Source organism: Sciurus vulgaris (assembly GCF_902686455.1).
Source record: "Sciurus vulgaris genome assembly, chromosome: 2".
Lineage (NCBI taxonomy): Eukaryota > Metazoa > Chordata > Mammalia > Rodentia > Sciuridae > Sciurus > Sciurus vulgaris.
In genome coordinates this window covers 7,539,344-7,558,495 of record NC_136462.1, presented here as the reverse complement: position 1 = coordinate 7,558,495, position 19,152 = coordinate 7,539,344, and the positions used below count along the sequence as shown (strand labels likewise).

The following is a 19,152-nucleotide window of genomic DNA, read 5'->3' as shown; positions in this document are numbered from 1 at the left end:
AGTCGGCCAGCGGAGAGCCCGGGAATTGCTGCCTAGGAGTCTAGATCTGGCTCTCTGGAGAGAATAAATTAGTGTAGCAACCTAGGAAGATGAAAAAGTCCAGCCAAGAGTCAGTGGGGCCATTAAGAGCAAACCACCCAAGCGAACTCCTCGACGCAGCCCCAGCCAGTGCACCACATGAGCTCAAGAGAGCACCAACAAGTACTCTTTGGACCATTCATTTTTTTAAAAAAAGGCTAGGGGGAGTATAGCTCAGTGGCAGAACACGTGCTTAGTGTGCCTCGGCCCTGAGTTCAATTCCTAGCACCAAAGGGAAAAAAACCCAGAAATGACTATCACAGTGTGGAAAACTGTGGCAATGGGGTTAGAATGCACACTCTTCCACTTCACAGATCCCTGATTCTGTTTCAACTGGATCCACAGAAATATGGTTATATGCTCAAGTAACAGGAATGAGCATCCTTTACTAAGACGTGTATCTTTTCTAACGTGTAAAGAATAATGCATGACTCATGCATCTAATAAATCTTCTAAAAAACAGTGCAAAATATCTTGTCAATCATCCTGCAGTAAAAGAGCACCAGTAAAGATGTGTAAAACTGTTGCAGAATTAAAAGGAATTGGTTGCTTTGTGGACAAAAGCAGAAAAAGTTGAGTGGGGGGAGGGCAAAATGAGGAGCAGCTTAACACAGTCCCCACACTGAAGGACTGTCTTCCAAAAAGGAAAACACCCCTTCCCCATCATTACTCACTCAAGGACAAGAGCAAGGGCACAACCTAGACAGAGCACCTCCACCCTCCTCTGGACTTCAGGCCCTGCCATATACATGGAGGGCATCTCCAGAGAGGACCACTGAACTCGGTCTTAAAACAACCAAAGCCACCATGAATCAGGTAACAAGGACTTTACTCACTGCTACATACAGTGGCTCTACTGGCCTGGCAGGAAGAAAAGTAGAGGCACGCCGCTGATGCTGGCTCCACAGCCTTTCCCTTCTGCCCTGCTGGCACCCTCTGTCGTGTGACAGCCTGTGAACTGCTCAAGAGGGGCACTTCCATGAAGAGCTCCCAGACCCACCCCCTTCCCATAATAGCAAGGGCCTGTGGCAGCATGCTGCCCTGCGCTGGCCTGTGCAGCACATGCCCAGGGCTATGCAATAGGCTTTACTCATTGACCCGCAGCCCCTCACCTCCCTGCTATCCCTCAGCATGAGCCCAACGCCAGTGGCTTATAACAGCAGTGGCCGCAGCTGCCCTGTATTCAGTGCCTGCCTGCCAGGCAGAGCAAAGATACAGCTCCTCTGTGACCTTCCCAGATGCTCTGGGCTGTTGATAGTATTGCCCTGAGAATGAGGACATCCTCAGGAAGGTTAAGTTCTTTCCTTCTTTCCAAGGTCACACTAGGTAAGAGGCAGAACTAGAACTTGAGCTCAGCAGCACTACCACATGTGCCTCTGTTGTCCACATTCAGAGGGGAATTGCATGGCATCCCAGGGTTCCAGAGGGCTAAAGGCCCTTGGCCACACTGCGGGAGACAGCCGCCCTACGCATCCCAGCGGTGTCACACGGTGCATGCCTGAGCAGCTAAGCCACCTCCTTGTATCCTCCTCCCGCACCCTGAGCTCATCCTCCTGCTTAGACCAACATGGGCTCCTGTGAGTCTCCCTGCCCGAGCCCCTCGCTGCTGCTTGCACCTATCCTCACGCTGCTACCCACCTGCCAGCACCTTACGCCCCTGCAACACCAAGGGCTCCCAGGCCCTGCACCTGTCCTCTACTTTCCTGGCCTGCAACACTTCAGTCTCTGTTCACCAAGTCTGCATTCCCTGAAAGCCTTGCTGGTCCTCCTCGTCACAACCTTCTCTCCTCTACACCCTGTGACTTCTTGTATGTCCTGCAGTGGGCAGGAGCCCAAGTGCTAAGACTGGCTCAAACAGTAGACCCCCCACTCCAGACAAGAGACTCCTTGAGGGCGCATCCTCTGCTTTATTTACTTTCCTATCCCCAACCTTAACCCAGAACTCAGCACACAGAAGGGTTGAGGCTTCCCTGTGCTCCCAGGGAAAACACATAGCAATTCTGAGGTCAGGTCAAAATCTTCATTTCAGAAGCTTCTACCCAGGTTTCTATTCCCTTGGAACTTAGAGAAAATGTTGAATTCCTGCTCCAAGTAAGAGATCATTAAATATATGACCCTGATGAATTGAAAACACAACAGATTCATTTGGCATTAATTTTCTTACAGTAGAGAACTTACAACCCAAATTGTCCAGGTTTCCTTTTTTTTTCAGTCAGAAAACTGCTAGCTTCTAGAAATACCAGTAGATATGGAAATACAAGAGGTAAAACTTCCACACACATCAGTAAACTAGACCCTGAAGAGCAGGTATGCTGGAATGTCATCTTCAGAAGTCCTGCGGGCTGTTCAGAAGCACTTGCTCAGGCAAGACCCTGCTGGCCAGTTCTCTGAATCCCCACTCACTCCTCTGCCTCTGATCTCCGGCACCATACTGCCCACAGTTAGCCTTTAAAAAAAATGAAGTGTAAAACACGATAGCATGGTGCAGCTCCATGGGCTCCTCCGCTGACCTGCACGGCCCCATCTGCACAAAGGTAGGGAGCACCAACACATGCCAACCCTTCCTCCAGTTCCTCCTGGTCCAGACCTGGCCCCTAGAAGTAACCATTGCTTTGGTTCATCTTACCACTGATCAGTTTTCCTGTTCTTGAAAGTCATACAAACGGAACTTCAAACTATGTAGGCTTCCTTTGCTAATTTAAAGTTTATCCCCAGCTCACAGGATGACATCTGACCTCCCTAGCAAGGCCTTGGAAGGGTGATCTGCCTCACCCACCTTTCCTGTCTGGCTTTATTCTCCCCATCCTTTATACAATATGGCTACAAGTTTGCTAGTGTTCTTCCCTTTTTCTGTCATGGAGTCACTCTTGTCTATGCCCTTGTCTTCTCCTGGCAAAAACTTCCTCAAACTTACGTCCCCATCAAAATGTCCCCAATGGCTTAAGAGGGAATCATAGACTCTTCCTTGCAGTCTCTACTCCCACGAGTCAGGAAGAAAGCATTAATCAAATTTGAGGTCATTAACAGACGCTAAGGCAGGGCTTATCTTGGGGTTCAGTCTATTACAAGCCTTCTTGGACTCTGTCCCTCCCACGGGGATATGGGCCCTAAGGAAGAGAAAGGTCAGGCCCTAGATTAGGCAGGAAGAATCTTCATCTTAATTAAGGGGGAGGACAGTTACCTGTTCTTGTCCCCAGAGAATGCATCTCCCTAGGGCACAAGATCCTAGGTCCTGCTATCTCTTAATTTGTTCCACCCAAAGACAGGGTTCCAAGACTCTCCAGTTCAGGGAGCTCCCAGAGGTCTCAGACCCCTGCACACTGAATCCAGACAGCCATAGACACATGGCCTAGACTTTACCTTTAAGAACTTAGTCTCTGGAGGACAGGGGTTTCTCTGCACTAGTAGACCTTAGGGCCACCAAATCTGTAAGATTTACTTGCCTCTGGGTTGCTCTGGCACTATATTCCAGTTATTGGTGGTTCATTCCTAATTCAAAGCACCTGGAAGGCAGAAGCCTCACACTTACCTATTTTGACCCCACAAAACATTAGGCTCTTGGTTGCACTTTGCCAGCTCCCCACACTTTGCCCTCTCTTGGCCCCTGGCTTGGTTATCACTCCCAGTTCTACACACTTCTTACCCTGTCACTCTGGCCTGGATACACTTACCCCTTGGCCTCACCACAGGGTCTCCCTCCCTACACCTCCAAGCACAGCCCAGAGCATCTTTGCCCTTACCCACTGCAGTGTAAATTATTTATGTGCGCATTTAACCCATTGTCTTGTGGCAGGAAGAAAACAAAATGTGCATCTCTATATTCCCTGTAGGATCAAGTGCAACAACATGGACAAAGTAGATGGTCAAATGTCTGCTGAATGAAGAAATCTTTGCATATCATGTTTGGATATATTAGTGTTACTACAGTCAAATGAAACACTGACTAAATATTTAACTAACAGTTCTAAAAGAACTAGGACAACTCAAAAGTAAAAATGAAAATGTGTATATATAAGAGATGAACAGATAGGTGGGCCATGCCATGGATATCAGGGATTAAGGTCAAGGTAAAGCTTATACAATATCACACTTAAAAAAGGGTTTCTTTTGGAAACCCAAAGATTTAGGATATTAAATTCAATAATCAACTGGAAAACAAACTCAAAGTTTAAGTATTTTTGGTTTCTTTGAGGTCAGCAAAATTGTTTGAAGGCAACAAAACAAGATATTAGGAACCAGTCCTTTTTTTTTTTTTTTGGTACTAGGGATTGAACCCAGGGTGCATTACCAGTGAGCTACATTTCCAGCCCCCTTTTTATAGTTTTTGTTTTGAGACAGGGTCTCACTAAGTTGCTGAAGGCCTTGACAAATTACTGAGGCTAGTCTTGAACTTGCAATCCTCCTGCCTCAGCCTCTCAAATCACTGGGATTAGAGGCATGTGCCACTGTGCCCGCCAGCCAGTAACTAGTTCATTTCTGATAGGAAAGAAAGAGCTATGGCCAAGCTCAGTTTAAAGTTTAAGAGAGGGCTATGACTTAGCCAAGAGACCAGAGACACCAAACAGCACACCCACCACATCAAACTTGAAATCCTAAATTAGCTGCAGCATATAGTTGGACTATAAATGTTGGTGCACTAATGAAACAAGTTCTCTGTGTCTCAGTACCTAGAACAACACCAGCCACTGCAGAAGATAGCGAATGAGGGAGGCCAGATCTTTGGGTTCAGAGTTGAGTCTGGGGAACCAAGGGTCACACCCAAAATAAGCAGCAAAGGTAATTTCTTAAAATATGTAAGAACGAAACACAGAAGGGCAAGGAATGAAGCAGTTTAAGAAGGATGACTACATTTTGTGTCAGTCTGAGAAGGTGTTAGTGTCCCACATAGGTGGTTGTCTAAATTAAATCCCCCTCTGCCTTTTTTAGGTAAAAAAAAAAAAAAAGCTCTGTGCTACATGAGTTTGCCAATCTTATGGATTTGAAATAACTACCAACTGTTTTTGCTTATGATTCAAAAATTTGGTACACAGAATGAAAAATTTTCATTGTAATTTCATTGAAATCCAAGTTTCAACAAATGGAATAGTCAAATAGACATGATGTCAAACAGACATCCTTAATTCTCTCTCTCTCTACACACACACACACACACACACAGAGAGAGAGAGAGAGAGAGAGAGAGAGAGAGAGAGAGAGAGAGAGAGAGAGAGAGCCTATTAGACATTTACAAAGTTCCTATAAAGACTAAATATTTACAGTCAATATTATTAGAAAAATGTAAACACACACTAACACACATCCCTCCCCCCATTAAATCACAAATGTTAGCCGGAGGTACAAGGTACAAGGCTAAGTGAAAGATATTTTCCTCCAAAGTTTATATTGAAATCAGGTATAATTTACAAATACTTATTGAATTATCTTTGGGGAAACCAAAGTATAGGGCAAAAAAAAAAAAAAAAAAGATTTAAATAATACCTAAAACCAAAGAAAACATGAAGAGAAGTACCACAGGACTAATACAGAAATGCACTGAAAAAAATCAGAGTCACAAGAAGGGTTACATCAAAATAAAGGAGGAGCAGCCTAGCTAAGAGTTTGATTCATCCCTACTTAATCACCATCAAGATATTTTAAAAACCTATAGCATCCTCAAATTCTGGCCCTTTAAAACACTATAAACTATTAAGTCCATCAGTAATCTCCCACCTACAGACAAGAGGAAAGCAAGTGGCACACTCAGTCATCACTTACATTGCTGACTGATACACAGGGACATCTGTAATCAACCACTTGTGTGACCGACGATTCTATTTCATATAATCTGTACAGTAAAATAAATAGGTCCAGAAAAGTAAGATAAAGCACATCTGGTGAACATGGTTAATGTTAGGGGTGATCATAGGGTAGAGGAGTGCTAAATACTTAAATCATTTTTACAAAGTATATTTCACACATAGTGAAAAGATAGAATTCAGTACAGTTTTTAAAAAATTCTAAATGAAAAGGAAACATATTTATATTTTGTTTGAGTTCTTCCTGAAAAATGCTTTTAAATAAATACAACTAGAACAAATTGATTGCACTTACTAGGCAATGTATCTAGGAAACTCTAGCTAAGCACAGCATCTGTTTCTCAACGCAGCTTGCACTACCCCAACTTTACAGCTGGACTGACTGAAGGAGGGAATGGCTTCCTCCACCCTCAGGCCCCCATCTGAGAAGTGTACTTGAGCAGGTAAGAGTCTGCTCAATCTGTGCATGGAAGAACAGGAAATATGCTTTTCTCCATCTCACTAAAATACTTTGCAGGTTGGTTACCACATTCAGAATTAAATACACGAATTGCAGGATGACAGATGAGGAAACTGAAAGGTATTTGGACAATGTCCCCTCTCCTGCAGACACTAGTAAGGCATGTTACGGACCATTCTTGCTTCACATGTACTAAGTTAATGAAGGTGGTGAGGATCAGAAACTTGTTCTGGCTTTGTCCAAGAGCACAGCCCAGGAGCAAACCATGTCATACTAACTCATACCAGTTTAAGAAGCTCACAGGCACCCCATCATTCCACACTCTAATTAGAAGAGACACTAATGTGCCATGACTCAAAAGTATCAAGAAATCAAAGAAGCAGCTACTTAAGTACTGGGATGAACACAGATCTACAAGATGTATGTAAAATTTCAATCTTTGTACAGAACATTTTGGGTTGTCATATATGTATTACTAGTTCAGACTGTAAAAGAAGTTGTCACTCTCAATCAATTTACACAATAATATTAAAGATGTTAAAACATTTGATATATAATAGTTTTTAGTTTTAATCTGCTGTTAAATTGAGATATAAAAATACTTAAGTTAACATAAGGCTCCTCAGTTTCCTGCTTCAACAGTGCTTGGATGGACCAGCACCCACCCCAGACAGCCCACAAGCCAGCAGCCCTTCCCCACCTTCTCACAGTGCCTAGGGTCCATCACCTCCCAATCGGTCCCTCCCCAAGCCACTGCAGCACAGCACAATCACCTGCTGTGGCAACCATGTCCTCATTGCAAGCAGGTGTCCCAGATGAAGCATAACCACCAGCAGGACTTAGAGGTCATTAACTGCCAAATCAACATGGAGCTCTGTCCTCCTTCCTCTCCCTGTCCATGTCCTCTGGCTTTGAAAAACTTCACCAAATACTTCCCTCACCTATCTGAGGAGGAGAGGGAGCATGCAGAGAAACTGATGAAGCTGCAGGTGGCCTGGTCTTCCTTCAGGACAGCAAGAAACCAGACTGTGACAACTAGAAAGTGTGTTACACTTGGGGAAAAGTCAAAGCAGCCTCTACAAACTGTAAAAACTGACCATGAGCAAAAATGACCCCCATTTGTGTGACTACTAGGATCTGCAACCTAAATGAGCAGATGATCAAGAACTGGGTAACAGGTAATTAACCTGCACAAGATGGTGCCCCCACATCTAGCATGGCAGGAATCTTTTGGATAAGCACAGCCTGGGATACAGTGACCAGAGACGAACCTTAGGCTGACTTCCCCACAGTCACAAGGCAGTGCATGCATGTGGGGTCACCCTTACCTTGTCTCTCTGTTGTACCAAAACATCCACTAATGTTCATTAACTTGTGCCATCCCTTCAAATCAAGAAATGTGGCATCCGTTCTCCCCCCCAAAACTGAGGCCCCTATTTAAGGGAAATTGGGGGGGGGGGGGACTTCTGAAAAGGAATCTTTTGGAAGAAATAATCAATTCTACTATATCTTTCCATCATAAAGAAGACACTGTAATTTCTGTTAAAAAAAATACCTTCAAAGCACTCACACTCCTAACGTAAGGATCCTAGATTTCAGAACTGTGGAGCATGGAGACTGGAAGAGACCTTCGGGTTACCTGTGCTACCTTCGCCCCTCATGCTTTCCATGCTGCAGCATCTAACCATGTGCAGCAGTTACAGTTTGTTACCATCACCTGATTCACATCTGGAAACCTGCGACATGTCCTCAAGGGCTGACAAGTGCACAAGCCAAGGCCACTGCTAGGCCCGTCCTGGCCGACTGTTCAGTGAGAGGCGGTGCTGCCACCCCTCTTGCAGCCTGCTCACTTCCATGGCAGTCTCCTGCTCTGCCAGTCACTCCAGGATACACTGTTTGCAAGTGCATCATTCTCTGGGACCTGCCCAAATCTTTGAAGACAGCTTTCATGTCCTCCCTAAGGTACTTTCTTCTCCAGGTTTAACATGCCCCTCAAGACATACTTCTCAAAAGTGAACAAAACCACTTAGATATGATGCACTTGGATGGCTACTTCTTAAAAGGTCAACAAAGTCCTTCAGATGTGCTTGGAGAAGAGCCCAGTTCAGTGGGACTCCTGCCTTCATGGAACTTACTAACATTCCTAAAACCAGCTCCAGCTTTTCTACGAGAGAATTCATTCACTTATTCTGTGCACATTTCTTGAGTATATAATTTGAAATACAAAGACAACTGGGAGATGGCCCCATAACCTTCAGGACAAGATGTAACCAACTAAAGCTGGACATGACATAAACTGATCTTTAGCAAGACAGATTGCTACATTAAACAACTGAATTTTTGAAGCTAACGCAATTTTTCATGGTAACCATCACACTATTTATTTCAGGATAACATTCTATGCTGCCAAAACGGTGTCATCCCTGTCATTTACTGTAGCAGTTCCCCAACATGATCAACCTCCTCATAATTGCCTCATTTGGACATTTACTGAGGTGAGCATTTTACACAACAGATCCGATAAATATTATCATGCCCCCTCAATAGATGAGAAAGCTGATCCTTAAAGAGATTAACTGATGTGTGCAAGATGACACTCGGTAGCAGTCTGACAAGCACACCTTGATGACAAATTTTACTGACAATCATCAAGGATTCAGCTCAAAACCAACATTTATGAAGGCTTCAAAAGTTCACTGCCTATCCCTAATGTTCAAAATAACAGTATTTTCCTTCAATAGTAAAACACACAGGGGTAAAGGTTTTCCTTCTTTGATCTCTTAAAAGTATAGAACTATTCTTTGCCTTGTCAAAATACACAGAAGTGGCCTCAGGTTCAATTTGAGACCAGAGTGAAACTTGCAAAGGAGATTCCACCCAATCAGCCACATCCCACATTGAGCCCTGCACTGCCATCCTTGCTGTGGGTCAAAAACCTGTACAGACCATTTAGGTGACCATGCTAAATATAATAATGCCAGATTATTACAACCAACAAATGAAAAAGTCTGGTAAATTACTAAAAAATACTTCATGGTAAAAGCAACTTTAATGATGATTCTTAATTTCTCTTAACGTCGCGGAATAGAAACTACTGATATGAAAGAATTGTGCCTCTTTTCTGAAATTGAAACTTTAAAATCCCTTGTAAGAACTTTCTATACCTTATTATATTCTAATTAAGTGTATTATTAAAAAATGGGCAGTGAAAGTCAAGAACAGATGGTAATAAACCTAAAATACTGCACATTTACTAAGAGTTCTATGTATATTCAATTGTTACTTGTCAACTTTTTTAAACAGTTCTTGTTTATCGTCTGATTATCTACATTCTCTAGACAGTTTTTAGTCTTTAAAGAGTGAAAACATCTCTTCCTGCTTTGTCTGCTCTGCTCTCCCCACTCTCCGTCCCATTCCTCAGGCTAGGCTTGCAAAAGATTAAAATTTCAGTTTGGCTTGGTAATTAATACCACTCAGAATCTTTTCAAAAGCTTAACTTGAGAGTGTGCCTTTCTTCCATTGTCAGCCAGGAGGGTTTGGACTCACCTTGAGCTAGATAGTTCATGTCTTGGAAAACACTTGAAATAAGAAGAAAAAAAATTCAAAATCTTGACTTTGGTATTAGAATTTGATTCATTATCATGTGAAATATTTTTTATTCAAGTTTATTTCAGGTTCAAATTGTTAATAACTATGTTGGTAACTGTGATCTTTTGATCTGTTTATTGCAAAAACCTAGAGAAGACTCTCAAATGGAAATGGGGTCTACGCAGTTAATCTCTGACTTGAGTTACTAGGTGAATTTAACAACGAAAACCTGGACTTTTAATAGATTAATAAGTTTCTGTAGATTAAATTTTTTTCATAAGACTATTTGACAAAAAAAGTAAACTCAGGGCTGGGGATATGGCTCAGTTGGTAGAGTGTTTGCCTTGCAAGCACAAGGCCCTGGGTTCAATCCCCAGCACTGCAAATTAAAAAAAAAAAAAAAAGTAAACTCGTTTTTTCACAAGTTGTTCGCAAGCTGTCAAACTCCTTATAATAGAATATATTATAACTATATTATAACTTACAATTATATATTATATATTACAACAGCAACGAAAGTGTAAATTGTAGAAAATTTTAAGTGAGGAATCCTTAAATTCTAACTGGTTAACTATAACCCAGAATTATATTTAAGATTAAAAACTTCTATGATTGTAGAAAGAGAAAAAGGATGCACAGAAAATTGAAATATTTTTCACTAATAAAAAAATCAATCCAAACATAAAGGTGAAACTATAATCTAAAAGAGAAAGCAAATAACTGGCCACTAGCAACTCCCAAAGTAACATTAGAAAGAAGACATATTCAACTGTTACATTAAAAATAGTTAATGTCACATTAATAAATGACTCCTCTTCCTCTCTGGGGCAACATGAGCATGATTCCATTCCAGGACTTTGGTCCAGAGAGAGGAAACACACTTACTAGAAACTTCCTCCCCACCCCCAACAGAAGCACTGTGCACTGTAGCCAGGAGTAGGCGAGGTTTCTTAAGATAAAAACCTCCCAGTGGAAGACACTCATCAAACCATACACAACAAAGATACAGTGTTATTAGTTACATTTCTAACAGCTACTTCAGTTAGTGAAAGTAAAAAGGAGACTATGTAATTCAAACATTTAAGAGGCTTTTAAAGTCTCAAAACTAAATTGACACCTAGTCAAAGCAATCAGAGGAACCCTGACATGGAGACAGTATTTTAACTCATATTTCTACTAAAATTCCACAGGGCACAAACTATGTACAATCAAGCACTCCCAACCCTCATTCTAGGGTACCATATCCAGATCCAACCAACTGTGGATCAAAAATATTTGGAAAAAAAAAATCTGTACTGAACACATACAGACTTTTTCTTTATCATTCCCTAAACAACACAGTATTAACCATTTACATAGTGTCGACACTGTATTAGGTATTATTAGCAATTTACAGATGATTTAAAAGTTTATGGGAAGATGCACACAGATTATATGCAAATACTACACCATTTTATCTAAGGAAGAGACTTGAGCATCCCTAAGTCTGGTTATTGGGGCAGAGGGACTGTTTCAGAACCAACCCTCTGTGAATACACAGGGTCTGTACCTGAGTTTCGCTGGTTGCCAAGATCACCTACTAAATTTTTACTACAAGCAAAAATGTGTTGTGCTGGTATGATACTTTCCCTAGCACTGTCACCCTTGCCAGTTTCTCTTCTGGGGCATGAAAGCATCAAGTTTTTAGGAGGCTGTGTAACTGTATCACAGTTCTCAAAACAAGTTTTCTAGTAATTGAACTTTAGAACAGAAAAATATTTGATTTCAGCCTTCACATTTTGCTCATTATCTAAAATTTTAATCATCAGTGAATGTGGCCTAAATATCCATGACCTGGAAGAGAAGCTCAACAGTACTTTATTAGTGACAATTTCACTGTACTCTTATAGATAGAGAATAAACAGAAACTCTCATCCCTGCTGCTCATACAGGCATAAATGTTTTAATCTTCAAGTCCAACATCACTTCTATTCCAGAGGGGGAAGAAAAAAGCACAAATAGCATACTGGAAGAGTGAAGAAAAGCGACAACCGTTTCAGCCTGTTCAGACAAGAGATCCACTTCAGATATTTATTTACAATCTTAAATACACAGAGGGAAAGGAGGGCAGACAGGAAAGTGGGAGTAGAAGCTCAAAACCCAAGGTTGTTTGGGATCCCAATAAAGAGGTTGTTCTGTACTCTTTTAAGCACTGCACTTTGCAAACTACTTTCTTAAGTCAGAGAAAAACTCATTCCCAAATTGTTGGAATTTCACCAAAATATCAATCACAGCAGACGCTGAGATTAATTTGATAAGGTGTGACTTCAAGCATAGTAGGTAGGCCGTAAAAGCACTGTATATCGTGGTTCAAGCAAATCTTGGCAAATTTCAAGGGTAGAGAGAAAAGTTGCCTTTATTTTACCATATTCTTGGAGTATATTCACTTAAACAGCTGTCCAAGACTATTACTGTTCAATTCAGATTTAAAATGTAATTAGGGTCCTTTCTGAAAAGACAAAATCAATCTATCAACACATTCTAAAAGTATTTTTGCTTTTGAAACATCGCCCTTTATATTTAGGAAAGCAAAGTAGTATGCCCTAAGTGATTCTGAACGCATGCATACTTCTGAAACACTTAAATGTCTTCCTGCCGACACACCGCGGCGGAGGTGAGGCCCCCGCAGCAAGTGGCGCACGTCACTCCTCTCCCGGAGTGGAAACGGAGGAATTGGCGGAGTTGCATAGCTAAGCTGGAGCCACGAGGAGGAAGAGTTCAAAACCGGAATGACAAACTCTAAAGCACTGAATTCTTCTCCCTAGTATGGCACTGCGCGTGTGGACCTGGGCCAGGGGCGCGTGGGAAGAAAGATGACCTATTTTCTACGACTGCCTTTTTAACTGGGCAGCGAAGGGAGAGAGCAGGGACTCGTCCGCGGGCTCCCCGGTGGGCACCTGCGGCTCGGAGAGAGAGGAGCATAAAACCACACCACCTTCCCCCAGGCGGGGAGGACCGGAGGGAGGAAGGAAATGAGAGCGCAACCCGGGCGCACGCGGAGCCCGAGACCTGCGCGCGAGAGGGGCCGGGGCCCCACCCGAGGGCGGCGCCGAGGGGCCGGGGACAGAAAGGCGGCGCAGGGAACGTCCCCTGCACCTGCCACCACCTGGGACCCGGCGGCTGCCGACCAGAGTGTCGGCGCCCCCGCCCCGGCAGGCCTGGCAGGACAGAGACCGGGTGGCCCTCCGGTTCGCGGGCCCTCGGCGACCGGCCCCGCGCGCACACCGGCCCACCGCGGCCGGGAGCGGCCGGCCTGGGCTCGGGCCGGACTCGGCGCGGGCCGGCTAGAGGGTGGCCTCGCGGCGCCCGGGCACGACAGCGCGACTGTCCCCGCAGTCCGTGGGCCGCACGCGTGAGGCCGCCGCCGGGGCTCACCTGTCCGCACCCTTTCGCGCAGCGGCGGCGAGACAGTCCGGTCCGGACCCCACCGTCCGCCTCAACCAACCCCCAGGCCGCGGCGGCGGCGGCGGCCGGACGGGAGGGGCGGGACGGCGGCCTGAGACGGCCCCGCCACCGCGACCCAACCCGGCTCCTCCCGCCCCCCGGACCCGCCCCCGGACCGCCGCCGCCGCCGCTCATTGGTCCGCGCCTCACACGCCTGGGCGCGGCCCCGCCCCGCCGCCCAGCCGCCGTTCCGCTCCGGGACCTGCGCAGCCATTGGGCTGGAGGCTCCGGGGGCGAGAGCGGCCGACTTGGCCGCCACAAGCCCGGAAGCCACAATTGGCTGAACTTTGTCCACATCCGAGTTCTGATTGGGCAATGGCACCTGGGCCCCGCCTCCGCGCCGAAGTTCCGTTAGCATGTTCGGTTGCTTCCGAATTCCCTTTCGCTGAGGGGGCGTGGCCTACGGAAAGGACCCTTTGACTGGCTCCTCCTCCTGCACGCAGCAGCGGCTGATCCAGCGGGCGAGTGGGGAGGATCCTGGCGGCTTGTTCCGCTTTGGAGAGATATACTTTCCTCTGATTGGCTGATAGTCGACCGACTCTCGCCGCCCCTCCGGTCGTTTGTTTTTCGTCGCGAGACGCAGCGCGATGACGTAGTTCCCCGACATTCCACATCCAAGATGGCCGCAGTCAGCAAGGAGAGACGTCGCTAAGGGGCTTGCCTGAGGCGAGGGGTGAGTGACCAGCGGACCGCGGGCAGCGCCGCCCTCTTCCCGCGTACCTGGAGGTCGGAGTAGGGTATGGCCAACTGCCGCCATCCGCTGTGGGACTATCGCCTCCAGGATTCCGCCCCCCTCCGCGAGCCGCCGGTGCACGTTGAAGTTAGCGGGCGACGCGAGCCTGCGGGGTGGGATTCGGGAAAGGGTCTGAGGCGCACGGGCGGCGCAGAGAGGCCTGCAGCACCCTAGAACTGGAAGGGGCGCTCGCCTTGGGGCGCGATGGGTGTTGGGGCACTTTCTAGCGGCGGGGTGGGGGTAGGGGTCTTACACGCTCGCACACCGCCGCCCGGCCGCAGAGGGCCCAGCTCTTATTTCGAGACGGGACGTGTCCACTGTTGGTTAGGTGTGAGATTTCGGAGATGGTTCCACACCCGCGGTGCTCCGACTTTGGAATTCGCAGAGCCATGGGGCAAGGGTGGGACTAGGAGTGAGAAGAAGGCACTTCCGCGATGAGGCTCCTTGCCCGGGCGTCGTCCTCACCCACCCTCTCCTGGCTGGTTGGTTGGTTGGGCTTGTTATTGTAAGAGGAGGTCGCCTTGAAAAAGTTGAGGCGTACAGTCCAAAAACTCTTATTAAACCATTATCTGCACAGCGTTTGCTCCGTGACGCGCCCTAAATTTGGTTGCCAATTTAAGGGAGCTTTCGCTAAGTCATCCGAGGTTAGGAACGTCTTCTAAGAGCAGTCACTTAAAACTGGCCTTTTTTTTTTTTTTTTTTTTTTTTTTTTTTGAGGCACAGTAAATAATATTTGTGTATTTCGACGTGTATCTCTTTTTACATCTAGACCATGGTGTCTTGCAATCGTAGACACACATTAAAAGTTTCTGTGAATGATGTAAAATGAAGGCGCAGAGCTTTTGATCTCCGGAACACTGACGTTTAGCCAGCTATATTGCCAAATGAAAGAATGAATGGATGATGGTATATAGTACTGATAGACATTTTAGTTAAAACAGCGTTCCTTGGATGCTTATTTGTTAAGTCATCTTGACTGTAATTGTAATAATTATCCACGACTATTGGGGTTTTTTTTTCCAGTGTCTACCTTTAGTGTCTAATTTTAGTCTAATTTTCTCGTTTTAATTATATTGTGATGTATTATCCAAGCATATTACTTGATTCCAGCGAAAATCATAGTTAACACTTGTCCCACTTTGAAAGTTTAGTTTGCAACATCATGCAATACAGAAACATTTTAATTGTTAATGAGGTTCTTAAATTTTAAATGCCATTTCTGAAATTGAATATTGTAAAGAAAAATTGGTCATATTTTGGCTTATAAAATGTGCAAGTTCATTTTAGGAATTTATGTGTGAAAGCCCTGAGTTCAGTAAGACTGAAAAGAAGAAAAATGTTTTCTGAGTTTTTATCTAAAATTGGGTTAAGAACAAAACAAGAGGACTTAAATATGTAATTAAGAAGGTTATAAAGAATAACTAACTGGATTAAATCTAATTCGTATTTTTAAGGTTAGATAAATTATATATCAGAGTAATTGCACATAAGACTGTAAAGTCGTTCATAGCCTTTGAGGAATCCTAAAAGTGTAGAGAACTAGGGTCTGGCATGTCTGTTTTCACAGAGAGCAATTAATTGACACTTGGGTACAAGGACTTACTAATAATCTGTTTTAGGAAATTGTTGGAAGGGCCAAAAAAGAGCATGTGGTAGTACTTGGGAAAGGAGAGCTAAGTCCTTTAAACCAGCAGAGCTTCCATAAGAAAAAGCCAGGTGACACAAATAACATTTCCTTTTGTTACAAATTTGTTGACTGTTGGTAAATGAGAGATTGCTGGACACAAGTTCATTTAGGTTTCCTTAGTACAGTGAACATAATCTCGCCTAGTAGACCCAAGAAGTAAATATACATGGGATAAGATATAGTTAAGTGGATTTATATCCTCTCAGATTACTAAACCAAAAATATTGATTAATAGATTGTTGTTAGCCTGGAAGAGAGATCTTTAGAGAGACTCTATGAGGATTGGGTTTTGCCCTTTTGAAAAAAGGGAACTTTTTAATTATTAGCTAAATATGTAAGAAGCATGATTCTCAAGGTAATGAATGCACTCAAACTATTGAATGATAAGTACGCAGCATGTCAGATGACACCCAGAGTCCTTAAAGACCAAAACTGACAAAGTATGAACTTACTGGAAGTGACTACATTACAAAAATTAAGTTGTTTCAGATGAGGAAGACCTGTCTTGACAAATATGGTTCTAAGATGTAATGTTCCATTTATAGAAACAAAGTAGTGTCCAGATTGAGGGACAGCAGTATCTTAGTCTGAAGTAATACAGATTGTGCCTCTGCCATTTGCTAACTGTGACAGGTGGTTTCATGTCTCTGGCTCCATTGACTCTACTTCCTCAGTGATAAATTGTGAGGATAAGAAAACAGTTTGCAGGCATGCTGCAACTCAGTGGACTTAGGGTGGACATCTTATTGAATTTACTAGCCTTCCTCCCCCCTTATGCTGGGCAGATCATATGAAGTATATTTTTTCTGTTTTGAAAATATTTAGGGGAAAACCTAAATATTAATACTAAACTCTCAAAACCATCTTTGGAAAATCATTAGGTTTCTTCACCCTCAAGAAAAGAAGGGAATGTAAAAATTATCTTCACATATTTGAAAAACAGTCGGTAGAAAAGGAAAATGTGTTTTCAAGACTTAGGAAGCTAGATGGAGAGACAGTTGTTAAAAGGTAGATTTCATTCAGGTTTTTTTGTGTGTGTGTGTGTGTGCCATCTATATAGCAGATCTAGGAGATAAACATAACACAAAAAAAATTAAATCTAAGAATAATACAATAATTATGTGAACACCAATAGCAGCACCATAGGCTGCTTTCTAAACTAAGGTCCTGTTAATAAAAATGTCAGAATGAAGGTTAGTAACAACTGAGTACTGCTATTAAAATAGAACTTATGTACTGGGTCAGAGAATTGTGTGGTGACCATTACTATTGTTGTCATAATTCTAATTGTTGAAAATGCATTTTATATTTCATTATGTAAAGTGATATATCTAAAACACATTACCGGAAGGGGTGCTAAAACATCTTAACATGTTGCTTGAGAGATTTTCATTTTTGTGGATCTCATAAATCTCAGTGATTTTCACAGTAATCACTGCTAATAAAATTTATAACTTCAGGACCTTGTGAAAAAATAATTGAAGAGTAATAGAGAAAGGGGTTATAGAACAGAGGTAAGCACTTTTTCAGTAAGATGGATGCTTTAGAGGACTGTTACTATCTGTGTATGTACATTGATTGCACATTATTCTGATTTCATACATTGTTTGTTCTGTTCCAGTCTACTCTAGATATTTAGCATGGAATTTGGCCAGTGATAGCATAGTAAAACTAACTTGAATATATTTGCAATGCATCCACTGTGTAACTGAGATTCTTACCATCCTTATATCCTCCATAGTGGGTTAATCCTAACCCATTTCCCTTACTCTGCCTCTTTGCTCTCTGCAGATGTCAATCTACTTGGAGAAAATGGACGTACTCTGAGATCCTCTTTTAGGATTTACTTCCTCCTCCTTAAAACATTTCTTCTTATATCTTCCTTCATCTTTTTCTTGCCTTTTTAGAGAAAGAGCTTCCTTTCTCACATTTCCTCACTGTGCTTTTTAGTATCCCTTGTCAGTTAACCCCCTCCTTAAGGTTTGGGTATCCTCCTCCAGTGATTCTTTTCCTTCTGACTGCAGACAGTCTTTGTTTTCTTCTACGCTGGGGGTGTGCAGGTGGGGGTAGGGGGACAACAAAAACCTGCCTTCGGCTTTTTCACTTTGTCACTTCTTTGAGCAAGAGGTGCCTCAGAAGAACTTATATCCTGTTCATTCCTTAAAACCCCACTTCTGCCCCACTGTACTCTGAAAATATTCTTGTATTTGTTTATCCACTTTATTGAGCTGTAATTCACATCATATACAGAACCACCTATTCAAAGTGTTTTTAGTATATTCAAAATTATACAGACACCACAATCAGTTTTCACTTTTCCTAATAACAAACCACCAATTTGAGTAATCTTTCCTTAATTTCTTTTCTTTTAATTTTTCTTTAGCATTTGTCACTGCTGACTACCTCTTCTGATTTAAAGTTGATATACTTTGGTTTCTTGTGTGACTAATAATGCAAATTTCCCTACCTCTTGGACCATTCCTTCCCTTTCTTATCTGGTGATCCTTCATACAGGGTCATCAGAGTTCTGTTCGCAGACCTTTATTTTCCTCTCTCTAGCCCTCTGTCATTGGCCATAACTTTACAGTTGCTACATTTACATAGACAAATCCTAAGTAGATATGTTCTTTCTAGATTTCAACAGACCCATTTGTCTGATAGACCTTTCCATGCAATTATCTTTCAAGTTCTTCAAACCTCATATTTATAGAACCATATTCTCCTTTTCTCCCCCATCAAAACCAGCTTTTTATTGTCTTCCCCTGTTGTTTCTCTCTGCCTCTCCCCTAGAATGCAAGCTTTCTGTGGGCCAAACACCTTACTTGTATTGTTCCCTACCATACTGTTGAGTTCTGACTCAGTAAATATTTGAATGAATAAGTACAGAGAGAACTTTTATGTTAATGAATTTTAAAGTAGCATTTTACCAGCTAGTATATCATAAATTACAAATGTCATAGATATTGATTCCTTTAGCCAACTGGCCAGGTGCCTTCTGTTCTATAAGAATGTACATGATTGTTTATTAATATCAAAAAAATAGAAACGTTTCAAATGTTCATCCACAGTAGAATGGATGGATAAACTGTATTATATCCATAGAATAAAATACTATAGCAGTTTTTCAACTTTGGCACTATTGATAGGTTGAGCCAGATAATTCCTTGTTGTGGGAGATTGTTCTGTGCGTTGTAGTATGTTCAGCAACATTCTTAGCCTCTACTCTCTAAATGCCAGTAACCATCCCCCAGGTATAACAGATGTCCTGAGACATTTTCAAGAGTCCTTGAGAACCACTGTTCTGCAGTGATGAGGGTAAATGAAACCT

At 43.1% G+C, this 19,152-nt stretch overlaps 2 protein-coding genes across 2 annotated transcripts in view; one reads left to right on the top strand and one right to left on the bottom strand.

Annotated features, from left to right (window-relative positions):
- SETD3 (SET domain containing 3, actin N3(tau)-histidine methyltransferase) overlaps positions 1–13,499 on the bottom strand; it is a 76,136-nt gene extending 62,637 nt beyond the window's left edge. The window contains exon 1 of the mRNA XM_079129505.1: positions 13,336–13,499. The gene's annotated coding sequence lies outside the window, so the exon portion shown is untranslated. The remainder of the gene's footprint in view (positions 1–13,335) is intronic.
- Positions 13,500–13,702: 203 nt separating this feature from the next.
- Positions 13,703–19,152, top strand: part of CCNK (cyclin K) — a 28,162-nt gene continuing 22,712 nt past the window's right edge. Inside the window, exon 1 of the mRNA XM_079128531.1 lies at positions 13,703–14,077. The gene's annotated coding sequence lies outside the window, so the exon portion shown is untranslated. The remainder of the gene's footprint in view (positions 14,078–19,152) is intronic.